The 16,107-nt window shown below is 41.4% G+C and overlaps 1 protein-coding gene across 4 annotated transcripts in view; it reads left to right on the top strand.

Annotated features, from left to right (window-relative positions):
• Positions 1-7,094: 7,094 nt before the first annotated feature.
• Positions 7,095-16,107, top strand: part of aff4 (AF4/FMR2 family, member 4) — an 84,402-nt gene continuing 75,389 nt past the window's right edge. For all 4 annotated transcript variants that reach the window (XM_055643325.1, XM_055643324.1, XM_055643322.1 and 1 more), the window contains exon 1: positions 7,095-7,482. The gene's annotated coding sequence lies outside the window, so the exon portion shown is untranslated. The remainder of the gene's footprint in view (positions 7,483-16,107) is intronic.

Raw genomic sequence — 16,107 nt, 5'->3', positions numbered from 1 at the left:
CACTTCCTTATCTCTGTATCTCCCTCTCTCCTGACTCGGTCTGAAGGGTCTCGACCCGAAGCATCACGCATTCCTTCCATCCAGAGACGCTGCCTGCCCCGCTGAGTTACTCCAGCATTTTGTATCCATCTGTAACAAGTGAGATGATCAGAGTGTTTTTAAGTTTTGACGGATTTTTAAAGCTATTTTTTCTAAAAGATTCTGAAAGGCCACGTGGAACATTCGTTTTAAATTCTTTATCATCTTTGGTGGAACTCCATGCCAATAATAGATATCAATTGCAGAATTTACACATTCTTCCCAATTGGCCGTCAATGTGAACACGAGAATCGACTGATCAATTTTGCTTGTGCACAAGTTCAAGTTCAAGTTTATTGTCATGTGTCCCTGATAGGACAATGAAATTCTTGCTTTGCTTCAGCACAACAGAACATAATAGGCATTTACTACAAAACACATTAATAAATAAACTGATAAAGTGCAAAATGACAGATAATGGGTTATTAATGTTCAAAGTTTTGTCCTAGCCAGGTTTAATAGCCTGATGGCTGTGGGGAAGTAGCTGTTCCTGAACCTGGTTGTTGCAGTCTTCAGGCTCCTGTACAGTCTACTTGAAGGTAGCAGGGAGATGAGTGTGTGGCCAGGATGGTGTGGGTCATCAAAAGTGAAGGGTTAAAAATGCAGGCAGAAATTTGGCACAAAATATCTTTCAGCACAATTATGTGAAAGTGAGATTTCACCAGAGATGCTTACTGTGAGAGGGGGGTTTGCTCCTAAACTTCTGCCAGCTAGCAGAAGATTTGTGATTGCAATCAAAATAGTGATATCAAGTATGTTACTTTTATTGACACATGCACCAATTGGTACAGTGAGATTTGAGTTACCATACAGCCATACGAATAAAAAAGAACACAATACACGATAGAGTTTAGCATAAACATCCCCCCCCCCCCCCCCCCCCCACAGCGGAATCAACGTTCCCACTGAGGGAAGGCAATAAAGTTCAGCCATCTTCCTCCTCATCACAGTGGACAAGGCTTGCAGAGGAGTTGGACAGGCTAGATGCAGACATTCTTGCCATAGAGGGAGTACAGAGACGGTTCACCAGACTCCTGGGATGTCAGTGCTTTCATATGAAGAAAGACTGGATAGACTCGGCTTGTACACGCTAGAATTTAGAAGATTGAGGGGGGATCTTATAGAAACTTACAAAATTCTTAAGGGGTTGGACAGGCTAGATGCAGGAAGATTATTCCCGATGTTGGGGAAGTCCAGAACAAGGGGTCACAGCTTAAGGATAAGAGCGAAGTCTTTTAGGGTCGGGATGAGAAAATAATTTTTTACACAGAGTGGTGAATCTGTGGAATTCTCTGCCACAGAAGGTAGTTGAGGCCACAGTTCATTGGCTATATTTAAGAGGGAGTTAGATGTGGCCCTTGTGGCTAAAGGGATCAGGGGGTATGGAGAGAAGGCAGGGATGGGATACTGAGTTGGATGATCAGCCATGATCATATTGAATGAACAGTGCAGGCTCGAAGGGCCGAATGGCCTACTCCTGCACCTATTTTCTATGTTTTGTATGAATGTCGGAAGGAACTGCAGATGTTGGTTTAAACCTGAAGGTAGACATTAAAAGAAGGAATGGGTGACCTATTGGGTCGAGAAGAAGGATCTCGACCTGAAACGTCACCCATTCCTTCTCGCCAGAAATGCTGCCTGTCCCGCTGAGTTACTCCAGTTTTGTGTCTATCTACAGTTTGTGGAGTCACTGCCTCGCAACGTCAGCAAACACCAGTTCAATCCTAACCTTGGGTTCTCTACACGTAGAGTTGAACTTCTCCATGTGGTTTTGTGGGTTTCCTTCCGGTGCTTCAGTTTTCGTTCCCACATCTTAATGACGTGCAAGTTGGTAGATTAATTGGAAACTGTTACTTGATCCTGTTGCGTAAGTTCATAAGTGATGGGTGCTGAATTAGATCATTCGGCCCAACAAATCTACTCCGCCATTCAATCATGGCTAATCTATCTTCCCCTCTCGACCCCATTCTCCTGCCTTCTCCCCATAACCCCGACACCCGTACTAATCAAGAATCTATCTATCTCTGCCTAAGAAATATCCATTGACTTGGTCTCCACAGCCTTCTGTAGCAATGAATTCCACAGAATAAAACCACCCTTAGAATAAAATGATGTTGCTTTTGGAAGGAGATGAGGAGGAATTTCTTTAGTCCTATACACTCCCACTAGTAGAAACATATTTTCCACATCCACTCTATCCAGGCCTTTCACTATTCAGAAAGTTTCAATAAAGTCCCCCCTCATCCATCTAAACTCCAGCGTGTAGAGGCCCAGTGCTGTCAAACGTTCAGCATATGTTAACCTACTCATTCCTGGGACCATTTTTGTAAACCTCTTCTGGATTCTCTCCAGCGCCAGCACATCCTTCCTCAGATATGGTGCCCAAAATTGCTCTCAATACTTCACTGTCTGACTATCTCTTATAAAGTCTCAGCATTACATCCCTGTTTTTGTAATCTATTTGCTCTCTCCAATAAATAATACATTTAATATTTTCTAAACGACCATTCACCTGCTGAATTCCAGCATTTCCACAGTGACAAATATTAAACAGACTAACGTAGTCTTCTTGAATGGGGGAGATTGCATTTGTGTTTTCTAGACATTCACACTCTGGAGATGTCTTCCTGAACATTTCAAGGGTATGAAGTTTGAACTATCACAATGAATACATTCTCTGGCTACTTCATTTAAGACCCTATCTTCTTGATTAGTACGGGTGTCAGAGGTTATGGGGAGAAGGGGTTAGGAGAGAGAGGCAGATCAGCCACGATTGAATGGCGGAGTAGACTTGATGGGCTGAATGGCCTAATTCTACTATTTCTTATGACTTAGCCGAGAGACTTGACAGCCTTTATTTCCATTAGCTTATTTCATTGTTCTTTTTCTCTCCACATCATTATCCATATCTCTAATTTCCCTTATTCCTAACCAGCCTGAAGAAGGGTGTCAAACTGAAACGTCACCCATTCCTTCATTCCAGAGGTACTGCCTGTCCCGCTGAGTTACTCCGGCCTTTTGTGTCTTGCTTAGTTATTTTCCTCTGCTGGTTTGTTTTAAGTTCCTGCATCATTTTTGCTCTGGATCTATTATTGTTTGGGATGTTTTAGTGTCGTCTATGGTGAAAACAGGTAACAAAATATTTGTTCGCTCAGCCATTTTCTTATTTCCCATTACAAATTCCCCAACATCATTCTCTAAGGGATCAGTTAATTCTGCTGCTCTTACTTTTGCTGTTTTTGTTTTGTTTTTTTCAGTTTGCTGTCTCAATTTATTTTTATCCTCTTTATAATTTATCGATTTTCTCACCTGCTGCTAATTTTGGCCTTTGTTTGGCCCGGTGCTTTGGCTAACCACTGATCATACTTCTCTCTTGTAGGGCCTTAATTGCTCAAAATAAAGTATCAATGTTGAGAATTAAGTCTTTCTTTAAATATCTCCCACTGATAGACTACCATCTCATCTATGTTCCCAGTCCATTTTAGTAACCATGTCTTCATATCTTTGTTATTGTCTTTTACAACATTAGTTTCAAACCTAAGCTTCTTGCCCTCAAGCTCTATTTTATCATAGATACAACTTTGGCGTGATTTTTGCTGTGAGATACCTAAGCTTGCTTCAGGACGTATGTCTTTTCAGTTTCCAGACTTTATTTACAGTTAGTATATTCCTAAGACTCTCACTTCCTTAGGTGGACAAAAGATTTGAGATTCTGTCTTCTGGTCCGAGACTCTCAAGAGGATACTTCCTCAACATTTTTCCAGTATGTGTCAATGTGGTCACCTCTCTTTCCTGTAATTTCAATGAGTACAGACTCGTCTGGTTCACCCATTTCATACAAGATAAACTCTCCACACTAAATATTGAATATTAAAAGCACTTTGAGTGGACAAGAAACAAAAAATATCACACCAATAACGGTCATAATCAAAGAGTAGAAGTTTGCAGCCTTTATTGCCATTGCAATAAAGACGGGAAGAGATTAAATGTCAAGTAAGAATGGGTAACACAACTATAAGGCTGAAGTTACATCAGTGGAATGGATGGATGTTAATGCATCCAGTGAAATAATTATTAATAACTGATTACACAAGAAACTGACATGTGGAAAGAATAACTTTTAATTCTCAAAGTTAATCTTAAGATTGCATTCAGTGTAATAAATATTGTCTTGTGTGTAGAAATGTGCTTACAAACGATTTCCTGGAAATTTTGAGCGATACTCATTTAGACTTGTTCATGGTAATTCTCTTGAAGCTAACCTCAATTCAAGCTGATTTATTGAGTGGCATTTATGAGGGGAAATGTGAATGTTGTTAATCCCACTGATGTAACTTCTCCTTTTTAGTTTTGTTTTCGAGGTCAATTGACATTTGACCTCCCTGACTTTATGGCCCAGGCAGATTTTTTTCACATTGCCAGTATAGAATTCAATACATTTGTGAACAGGAATGTAATATATGTCAACTGTGAAGATGACGATAAGAGTTCTAGTCAAAACAAAAATTGTGAATTATACTTTATCTTCTTATTGATTCCACACACAAGATTAGAAGTTGTTCAGACAGAGCTGACGCACTTCTCCGCATCTGCACGCAATGGTGTCTGTCTTGCGCTTCTCGTGCGTGGTGGAAACAGGTGCGACGTGAACGCTCTTTCCTTGACCCCACTTTATTATAGTAGCTTTACTCTTTTTAAGTCAAACCCTTAGTCGCTCAAGCAACAGCTGACAAATAATATTCTCTAAGGTGCACAAAAATGCTGGAGAAACTCAGCGGGTGCAGCAGCATCTATGGAGCGAAGGAAATAGGCAACGTTTCGTCGCTCCATAGATGCTGTTGCACCCGCTGAGTTTCTCCAGCATTTTCGTGTACCTTCGATTTTCCAGCATCTGCAGTTCCTTCTTAAACAAATAATATTCTCTTGCTATTATCATGCTGTGCTTGCAACATTGGGAATATATGCAGACCTATGCATAATGCACCAGGATGAGTGTCCAACTTTAAGTATCTTTTATGTTTATTGTCTCAAGATTAATTAGATACTAAAAGAAGAGAGTTTTCTAGCCGTTTTGGAGTACAATTTCCACAATGAACTATCACAAAATCTAATTTTTGAATGCAAGTGCTACCTCACTTGACCATGGAAAATGTGCCCTGAAAACAAATTTTCCTTATAAAAGCACAAAACGTATTTATGGCCTTGAAATTGGAGAGAAAAGAAACCTCAAATAATATATGGTAGCGGTGTGGAATGAGCTTCCAGTGGAAGTGGTGGAAGCAGGTTCGTTGGTATCATTTAAAAATATATTGGATGGGCATATGGATGAGAAGGGAATGGAGGGTTATGGGTATGAGTGCAGGCAGGTGGGACTAAGGGAAAAAAAGTGTAGGGCTGAGATGGCCTGTTTCCGTGCTGTAATTGTTATATGGTTATATTCATACTATGCTAGAAAAAGGGTAAACATTTCAATGTAAAATCTTGACAAAGCTAGTAATAATGCTGGTAATGCTGCTTATATAATTTATATAATGTGTATTTACATTACTTGCTACAAACCTATTTTTTGTCGGTGCATGACTTGCCTGTTTTGGTGAAACAAATTAAATTTCATGTTAAGATAATTATTTATCATTCAACAAGAATCTTTTCCAAAAAAATATGTAAAAACAAGAGACTCGGCCTGAACAGTCACCTATCTATATTCTATATGCCTACTATATCCTGAAGCAAAGCAAGAATTTCATTGTCCTATCTGGAACACATGACAATAAATTATCTTGAATCTATCCATAGATAGACACAAAGCTGGAGTAATTCAGCGGGACAGGCAGCATCTCCGTAGAGAAGGAATACCCGGGTGATGGTTTCTTCAGATTGAAATGTCACCCATTCCTTCTCTCCAGAAATGCTGCCTGAGTTACTCCAGTTTTTTGTGTCTGTCTTCGGTTTAAACCAGCATCTGCAGTTCCTTCCTACAGTCATCTATTCATGTTCTCCAAATATTGCCTGACCTGCTGAGTTATTCCAGCTTGGGTACAATTTCCACAATGGACTCTTCACAAAATCCTCAATCTTTGAATGCAATTGCAATCTCACTTGGCTGTGGAAAATGTGGAATTTATATATGCCAGAAAAAGGCTCCCTTTCTAAATTGGAATACTGTTTTTATAACTGTCACTTCACAAAAGCTTTTGGGCAAACAACTGCAGTTATTACTTTCAGGATACCTCTGTTGCGCCTGTACAGAAAATAAAAATTGAATTATGGACTAAGTGTTGATTAATTTATTTTGTTTTAATTGTATTAGGTGTGTGCACCTAAATTCAGATCCGGATTCAAATTGTCATTGTGCAGTGTACAGTACAGAGTCAACGAAATGCAGTTGGCATCTCCCTAGAAGAGCGACATATAATATGAGCAATATATAAATATATTTACGTGCATGCATAGTCATAAATCGGTGGAAAAGTCATTTGTTTTTCCAAAAGTATGACAGGGCCCACCCCTAAGAGTTTTGACGGTGATTTCAGGGCGGAAAGTGCTTTGCAAATAGTCAGTATAAGAGTCTTGGAGAGATTTGTGTCCCACACAGCTTTCCCTCCTCAGGTATCCCCCTGGTGCAGTGACGCTGTGTCTCTCTGGGCCCTCTCTCCATATATGGAGCGGTCACGTGCTCGTTTCCTGATCGGTCCCCGTGTATGAAGCGGTCCAGTTGATCCGCCCCCACCTCCTTCCGTATATGGAGCTGTCACGTTGCTCCGTATCCTGGATCTGCCCCCGCCTCCTTCCGTATATGGAGCGGTCACGTGATCGCCTTCCGTATATGGAGCTGCCAGGTGCTCCGCCCCCACCTCCTTCCGTATATGGGGCGGTGACGTGGTCCGCTCTCGCCATCTCGCTCCGTATATGGAGCGGTGACGAGCCGGGTCCCTCCCTCCCGCTCCTGGGCCAAGAGTACGTCACGTGACCCCTCCCTGGTTACCAGCTGTTCGGGCTCAGGGAGGGGAGGGGAGGGGAGGGGGGTTCCTAAAATGGCGTCCGCCTGATTACCGCCGCTCCTGCTCCAGCTCCACGCCGACTTCCACACTCTGGTTTTATTTCCTGAAAAAAAAAAAACACTCCCACCTTACAAGCACGTCTGTAAATATTTGTTTGCACCGCGATCGGTTCGATGGGCGTGGACGGCCGGCGACGGCGGCGGGGGGAGACGACGACGACGACGGCGGCGGCGGCAGCAACAGCAGAGGCGGCGGAGGCGGCGGTGCATCTGAGGTGGCGGTAGGGCAAGGGAGCCGCCGGCTTGTCTTCCCCTCCCCTCTCCTCTCCTGGCCGGCCCTGTAATCCCCCTCTTCCAGTTGCGTGGATGTGCAAGATGGCTCGGGGCCTGGGACAGCACTGAAGGTAAGCAAGCGGCTTCTTCTGCTTCCCCCCCGACCTGTCGTGTCAGACTCCCCCGGGCTGGAGACGCCGCCGCCCGGCCGCTCGTTTAACGAGGGGCCGAGGCCTCACTCTTAACCCTCCCTCACCCCCTTTTAAAAATTCTTATAATAATCCATCTGATTCCTACCCCCTTTCAAAAACAACCCACCCCAACGCTGAGAATCGATGTAAGGGTGTTGGATTTTACTTTTTATTTAATCCAGACCGATTATTGTAAAGGGGATTTCCACTTTTTTTTTCCTCCAGCCTTTTGCTTTCCGGTGAATTAGATGGCGAATGAAAATTAGTATTGGTTTCCTTTTTTTCCTCCCTGAAAACATTTCTAGTAAATGCGACGTCACGTCGGCCGAACCCTTTTGTTCAAAAGCCGGTGTGGAAGAAAGTGGCTCTGCGTTTTAACAGCACTTGGCATCCCGGGAGGAGTTGTCTTCCCCCGACCAATAACTCTATTAAGTAGAGCCGAGAAGAACTACAAATCCATTAATAAAGATGTCTGTCAAGCGTCAGGATTGTTGGCAGCAATAGGAGATATCAACCAAGCTCTTTTTTTTTCCTCTTGGAGGAAGAAGATGCACGTAGGAATTGAACCTTTTTTTTTCCCCTTTAAGTTCGCCTTGGTTATTATTTGCAAAATATATTTTTTATGCGGAAGGTTGTTCATTGTGAAATGTGTTAATGTGCCAATAACAAAATGGGATCTCTCGAACTCGGACGTGGTTTATCTAGGCAAGCCACTGATTTAACTGGGATCCATTTTCTTCATCTGAAGCAAATGCTGGATTTATCTTGGTTCTATCTATTCGTCTTGGTTTAGCAGATGAGTAGTGTGATCAACATCTACAGTTCAATTAGTTGTACCTGGTTTCGAATTAGGTTTGAAATGAGAAATGAAACTTTTGTATTCTAAGGGAGTATTAACGTCTGGTAGGATAAACTACAAAATGCCCTTTGCATTTTACTAATGCACTGAAGTATCTTGGAATTACCTAAATTGATGGAACATTCGATAGCTATTAGTTTTGTTATCAAGGGACATTTTTGAATGTACAGTATTATCATTAAGTTTTTATTTGTGCGGTATCGCATCTGCAATGTGAGCCAAGATGATGATGCACATAAAATCTGAATACAGGATAGAGAGTGGATTCTTGAGAACAAACTTTTTAAACAGCATTGTTAATTCCACAATACTCACATGTCTTCAATTGCCTCAATTCCTTAAAGCTTTTGAAATCTTTAATAAATCCTAAAACTATTATATTGTACAATTGAACCTTTTGTTATAAAATGCTTTCCTTTAAGAACAGGGTAGGACATTACTGTTTTATATATAGCTCTAATATACCCTTGGGCCATTTTTACCTGAGGCTTAGAGTTTTGTACAAGAAACAGTAAAGCTTGTTGATCCTTAACATGGCCACTTAAAAAAAAAAATCATTCTAACACCAAATCAGTATGTAGTAAAATAGTTCCCATTGTTTGTACAAAGCTGTGTTGTAATTAGTTGAAGTTGACTGCATGAATGAAAACTCATAACTTGTCATCTGATATTGTTAATTTGTTCACTTTAAATGTTTTTCTTGTTTTTTGAAATGCGTTCTTTATCACTGTTTACTACTATTTTGAAGGGAGGGCCAGTGTTTCTCCCATCTTTGAAAGAGGCCTGACACTGTTGGACTTTGCAAAGGCTAATAAAGTAGTGTGATGTCATACATTATGTGAAAACCCCTTAGAGACTTGAAGATTCTGCACCCCTTGTAGATAATCTATTAAAACGCTTTCTATTATCAGCCAGCAACCATGTTGCCTGGCAGCTTCAGGTGATGCAGACTGACTACAGATGTCTTGCATGCATTTTGCGGAATGTCTTTGTGAAAACATTACTGGTTGTATTGAAATGAAAGTTGATTTCTGCGATGAAGAGGTTAGTTTATGAGAAGGTTGATTTGAATTGGAGCAGCACTAATCGGATGTACCTTTTTAAGGGTCTTTGCTGTTCTGTTCCTCCCCAAGTGCATTACTTTGCATTTCTACATGGGCAGATTTTTATGTCCATATTGCTTTTACAAACAGCAGCAGGTCATAAACTAACCCACATAAATCACCATTGGCTGCAAGTTTATAGTTACAAAAACTGTCGCCCATTGCTATCGCATCCTGCTGTTGGGATATTTATGGCTCCTGTTCGCGATTCTCCAATGGGCTTTTAATTGAACCAATAGCCTTCAGAATAGTGACACCACTGAGTTGTGGTTGGTTAAAACATCTCATCTGTTTAGACAATAGGTGCAGGAGTAGGCCATTCGGTCCTTCGAGCCAGCACCGCACATTCAATATGATCATGGCTGATCATCCCCAATCAGTACCCCTGTTCCTGCCTTCTCGCCATATCCCCTGACTCCACTATCTTTAAGAGCTCTATCTTAACGTTACCTACCAATATGGTTTCCTATTCTCAAAAAACTCCATCAGTTGTGCTTTCTTTCCTCTTTCCTTCAACCCTGACCCATCAACTGAAGCATCTAAAAATGCAATCGCTCTGCCAGACTAGTCTGTGCAACCTGTCTTGCATAATGCAGCCACAATGGAAATCAAACATGCAATTTTCAGTGTAATATTGTGTCCAAATTGGAAATAGATTTCAATGTTCTATGCTTAGGGATGCAGTGTGTGCCTAGTTAGTAATGTACCATAGAATTTAAATGTCCGCCATTGTACTTTGTTCTGGTGGTTTGCCTTATCATTCCTATATTTCATCTTGATTAGTACCAGGTAGCTAGCTGCCTTTTTTGAAAATCACTTTAAGCTCTATGTAGAACATTGCAAAATATAACTAGAAGAAAAATCTACAGTAATCCTCTCTACCTGTAATCCTTGCTTGTAGAAATGTCGGTTATTTAATATCAAATTAAAAAATTGGGTAGCCCAGCTGGAAAATACACAGTAATCAAATTCCTATTTTAGTTTGGGGCTGATGCTCTGAATCTAATCCACATTAATCAGGTTGAAGATTACAAAAAACTATTAACACACATATCAATGTGCTTATTTAATTTACACTCACAAGTTATAGGAGTAGAATTAATCCATTCGGCCCAACAAGTCTCCTCTGCCATTCAGTCATGGCTGAGGCCATGACCTCTGGTCCTAGACTCCCACCAGTGGAAACATCCTTTCCACAACCACTCTATGCCTTTAATTATTTTGTAAGTTTCAAGGATATCCCCCCCCCCCCTTCCCCCCCCCCCCCCCCCCCCCCTCAACCTTTAAACTCCAGCGAGTATAGGCGCAGTGCTGTCAAGCGCTCAGCGTATGCTCATTACATTCATTGTTTTACTTTGAGTACTGCTAATTTTAAATGAGTTAAGTAACCAGAGGAAAACATAATGTAGGAAGCCTGCCCGCTTAGTATTGCTTTTTGGGGGAAAAAGCTTTTGATAAAATATCGTCAAGTGAAAGATATTTGTCAGAAGACTGAAAAATGCTACAATTCAAGATGTCTACGCAGCAATCTTACAATTCGCAAATAAAATTAAGGTTGTGGTCTGTCCCTATAGGTTGTGGGATCATTCTACAAATGTTCTTTCTGCCAGAAACATTGTCACATTTTAAACATTTTAATATCAAAGAGGTGAATCTGACGCTTTAAGTTTGTTTTTATATACATTTTACATGGAAGAAAGTATTGTTTGCAAATGAATTGTAATGAGCTGGGTTCCAGAAAATGTGGGTTCCTATTAATAGCTCATCCACTTGACAATTTTGTGTGGTGGGTTAGCACAAACTGTGACCTATATCAGCTGAGATCAATGTAAAAGCAAAGTACTGCAAATCCTGGGAGCCTGAAATAAAAGCACACTTAAAGCACTTGCAGGATAATTGTCTGTGGGCAGAAAACAGTTAATATTTTAGATTATTGACTCTTATGAGATCAATTAACCAAATGTTATTACCTTTTATCGTTTTCCTCTGCCTGCTTGAACGTATTGAAGGTGCTACATGTGTCCACACTACTCCGGTGATTTTCTTTTAGTGAACAAGATGCTTGACCTTATTCATACCACTAACTGCTGTTTTTTCCCCAATTTTTCTTGAAGACATGAACTCTAGTGAATGTTTCAAAAGTTTTTTTTAAAAGATGGCTCTTTGAACTTTCTAATTTAGCAGATGTTTCCTTGTACCAAGTTAATTTTTAATCGGCTTTGAAAAATATAAATCTCTCACGATGGATTGCTTCTGATCACAGTTTATGAGATACTTTGTGGTTGTTGTCCAACAGGATATCTGCAGATATCAATTGTGATGCGATGATATTGCAAGCAAATTCAATATAATATCATTGAAATATTACATCTTATGCTATTTATCAATTCTTCAATTGGTTTTTCTTAAATGTCATTTTGTAAATGATGGATGATGCAGTTCCAGATACGGTTGCGTTTTTTCTTTACCTTTGTGTTTAAGAAGGAACTGCAGATGCTGGAAAATTAAGGTAGACAAAAGTGTTGGAGAAACTCAGCGGGTGGTGCGGCAGGATTTATGGATCGAAGGTTTTTGTCGTTGTGCATAAACAGTTGCTATGCTCTTGAGATGCGGTACTGATCAGTTGAGTTGAATATAATGGGAGATGGCCGTTTATGTGGAGCTGATCTATTGGCAATGATCTATTGAGTTGATTCGCTTGTTCGAGGGCTGGAAACTGTTATGTGCGTTTCTAATTCGGCAACTTGGTTGGCATGGCCGTGTTGGGTCGAAGAGTCTGTTTCAGCACTGTACAACTCTTGATTCTAACTGCAAAGTTCAAGCCAGCAGTGTAAACTGCAAGCAAGACATAAAAAAGAAAATCAATCAATTATTTTTCTAATATAAATATAATTTCCATACAAAGTAAAAGCAGAACATGCTGGAAATGCACAAAGTTGGGTGATGTGTATGAAGAAAGAAGCCGAGGTAATGTTTCAGGTCAGTGATAGATCATCTGCCTATTCTCATGAAGACTACGACCTTAAGCTTGCTTGCAGATGCAGCCTGACTTGCTGAATATTTCCTGCTATTTCTCTTCATGTCATATTTAGCTTTTCATCAAAATATTATGCCGCTGTCTCAATTTATTTGTCACTGGTATAACATATCTGCGTATTGTTTCACAGTCTTTGGCTCAACAGGCAGCTTTTCCAACACGGACCATCAGTTTATCTTCCCCTTGCTTTGTTCCCATTTTGCTGGTAGTGCCTTCATTTGGCTCTATTGTCACTTCCCAAACTCCATCTTTCATTATCCTCCGAAGCGTCACCTCTTCTTTGTTTGGCATCAGTTTAAGAATTTAAATGGCAGTTGGAATAAATTTTATGGGCCTTTGACCTTCTGCAAAAGATACAGCGAGTTGTGTTTTCAAAAATCGTATTAATTTCACCTTTGAATATGCTTAAGAGCTCAAGATCCAGAATGTGTAGAACTGCGCAGATTTGGAAGGAAGCTTTGTCGTGGGTCAAGATAGACAAAATGCTGGTGTAACTCTGAGGGACAGGCAACATCTCTGGAGAGAAGAAATGAGTGACATTTTCAGTCAAGACCCTTCGTCAGAGTTTGCCTTTGACTTTGTCTTGGCTCCATTCTATACAGCCAGTATATACTATACAGTCTCTAATTCTGAGACCGTATAGGCAATCCCCGACTTGCATCATAGGTGGTTTGCATAAACTCGCACTGATGAAAACAATTGTTATTGCAATGGGAGGATGAAGGACTTCCCATCAGCTTCATAAGTATATAAAGCGTCAACTGGGCTTGCAGCACTTCCAGTTTCAGCCACTGTCGATGCAACGCTGGGAAGGCAAGTGAGATCAAGGGAGGCGGAGGAAACCAACTCCCGGCCGAGTCGCTGACATCTGACAGAGTGGACAAAGCGATGGGAGAAGGAGGAGGCTGCAGCAGTGATTTTAAGGTTATACAATGCAAAATGCTGGAGTAACAGCAGAATTGGGCCACCGATGGGTTCCAACCCAAAAATGTCGCCTATCCATGTTTTCCAGAGATGCTGCCTGACCTGCTGAGTTACTTCAGCACTTTGCATCATTTTGTATATTAACCAGCATCTGCATTTTATTCTACCTAGTTTTAAGGTGTTTTCGACGAGTAAAATCTGATTCATGTAATGGTTTACGGAACATACCCCTTGCATAAGTTGGGGCGTTCTAAACTTCCCAGCCAGTGGAAACTACCCCATGACACTTATTTTATTGGTGCCTCACAAAATATTAAATGTCTCATTGCTTTTATTGAGCATCTTATCAGTTCCAAAATCACACTAGTTGGACTGCAATGCAAGAACTCCAAGGGAGTTCTCCTTGGTTGCAGAGGTCAAAACACTGAACATCCTCACATTTTCATAATTATATGGATTCAGTCACCACCTTATCCACTCGCTTGTTGTTTTTTTTCTATCCCATTGTATGCTATTTGCTTCCTCCTGGTTTGGATATTAGCTCGTGTTACTGGCAGCTCTCACCTTAATGGGAACAGAATGATACCAAGGGCTAACGTTAATGTTCAAACTAAAGGTTTGTTGAGAAAGATGAGTTTCTCTGAATGGAAAGTATGCTGAATGTTTTGTGAAGGGCAATAATGAGTTAGAATGTGAGAAATATCTTTTTGATGAGCAAAAAATATCAAAAATCTACCAATGCACAACATTTGAGGGGTTGACATCTTGGTTATCTTATCTGCATTTAGTTTCCCCGGTGTGGAAGGATATTCTGTTGAACAGTTGATCACAAGATGTGTCTAATAATTTTGCGCTTCTGTGACTAAATTCATAAAACAGGTCTTTGTACAAATGTTAGAAAAAGAAAGGTCTTTGCCATGATTGGTGTCTACAGTGCTCTCCATAATGTTCGGGAAAAGGCCCATCATTTATTTATTTGCCTCTGTACTCCACAATTTGAGATTTGTAATAGAAAGTTAAAGTACACATTGTCAGATTTTGTTAAAGGGTATTTTTATACATTTTTGTTTCACCATGTAGAAGTTGCAGTAGCGTTTATACATAGCCCCCCCCCCCCATTTCAGGGCACCATAATGTTTGGGACGCATGGCTTCACAGGTGTTTGTAAATGTTCAGGTGTGTTTAAATGCCTCCTTAATGCAGGTAGAAGAGAGCTCTCAGCACCTAGTCTTCCCATCATCTTTGGAAACTTTTATTGCTGTTTATCAACACGAGCACCAGAGTTGTGCCAATGAAAGTCAAAGAAGCCATTATAAGTGAGAAACAAGAATAAAACTGTTAGAGACATCAGCCAAACCTCAGGCTTACCAAAATCAACTGTTTGCAACATCAAAATCAACTGTTTGGAACAAACCATGGATGAGCAAAGGCGGCCGACTACTTTTAGAAGCCCGCATTATAGCTTTTCGGTGCTGCAACACAGAGCTGTATATTGCGGCCAGGTCCGACCTGAAGTGGGGCATCAGGAACGCTAAAGCAGCCTGTAAGGGAAGGATCGAGAGTCACTTCAACAATACTCCCGTCGCGTAAGGCAAGGTATACGGCACATCAACTGCAAAAACAATACCAACTCATCTGCCAGCAACAGTGCCTCTCTGGCAGAACAGCTCAACCACTTCTTTGGCTGCCATGAGAGGAGAGCGACAGTCATGCCCACTACTCCAGCTCCAACTCCCAACAGCCAGACACTCATGATACAGACTGCTGATGTCACACACACACACACTCCGGAATGTTAACATACGGAAGGCAGACTGATTCCGTCCCAGGACGGGTTCTCAGACAGGGCGGGTGCTGATGAGTTAACTGACATATTTACAAACATTTCCAATCAATCCCTGGCACTATGCATGGTCCCCACATGCCTAAAAACATCGGAAAGAGTGCCCGTTCCGAAGCAGGCAGCCACAACCTGCCACAACGACTGCATGCCGGTTGCACTAACACTAATAACCATGAAGTGCCTGGAGAGATTGGTTCTTAAGCACATCAAGGCCGCTCTCCCATCAATCCTGGACCCACACCAATATGCATTCAGAGCAAACAGATCAACAGATGACGCCATTGCCACTGCCCTCCGTACTGTACTGCTCCGCCGAGAACAACGGGGAGCAGAGGCACCACTACTATTTGTTGATTACAGGTCTGGATTCAACACAATCATACCCAGTAGACTGGTCTCCAAGCTGTCCGATCTAGGCTTCGAACACAACATCTGCCTTTGGATTAGGGACTTCTTAACGGACCGGCCGCAGTCAGTCAGGATGGGACCCCACCACTCCTCCACTCAGACACTCGGCACAGGAGCTCCACAAGGCTGTGTGCTGAGCCCCCTCCTCTACTCTCTCTATACGTATGAGTGCTTACTGACCCACAGCACGAACACCATCATTAAATTTGGAGATGACACCACAGTGGCGGGGCTGATCACTGAGGGCAATGAGTCGGCTTACAGGGAGGAGGTACAGAGGTTAATAGGCCGGTGCTCAGAAAACAACTTAGCACTCAATACCAAGAAAACAAAAGAGCTCATCATTGACCAGGAAAAAGCAGGGTGATTATACCCCACTGCACTTAAATGA

This window comes from Leucoraja erinacea, chromosome 11 (assembly GCF_028641065.1).
Source record: "Leucoraja erinacea ecotype New England chromosome 11, Leri_hhj_1, whole genome shotgun sequence".
Taxonomy (NCBI): Eukaryota; Metazoa; Chordata; class Chondrichthyes; order Rajiformes; family Rajidae; genus Leucoraja; species Leucoraja erinaceus.
The sequence above is the reverse complement of the archived record's forward strand: the minus strand, read 5'-3'. Positions and strand labels throughout refer to the sequence as shown.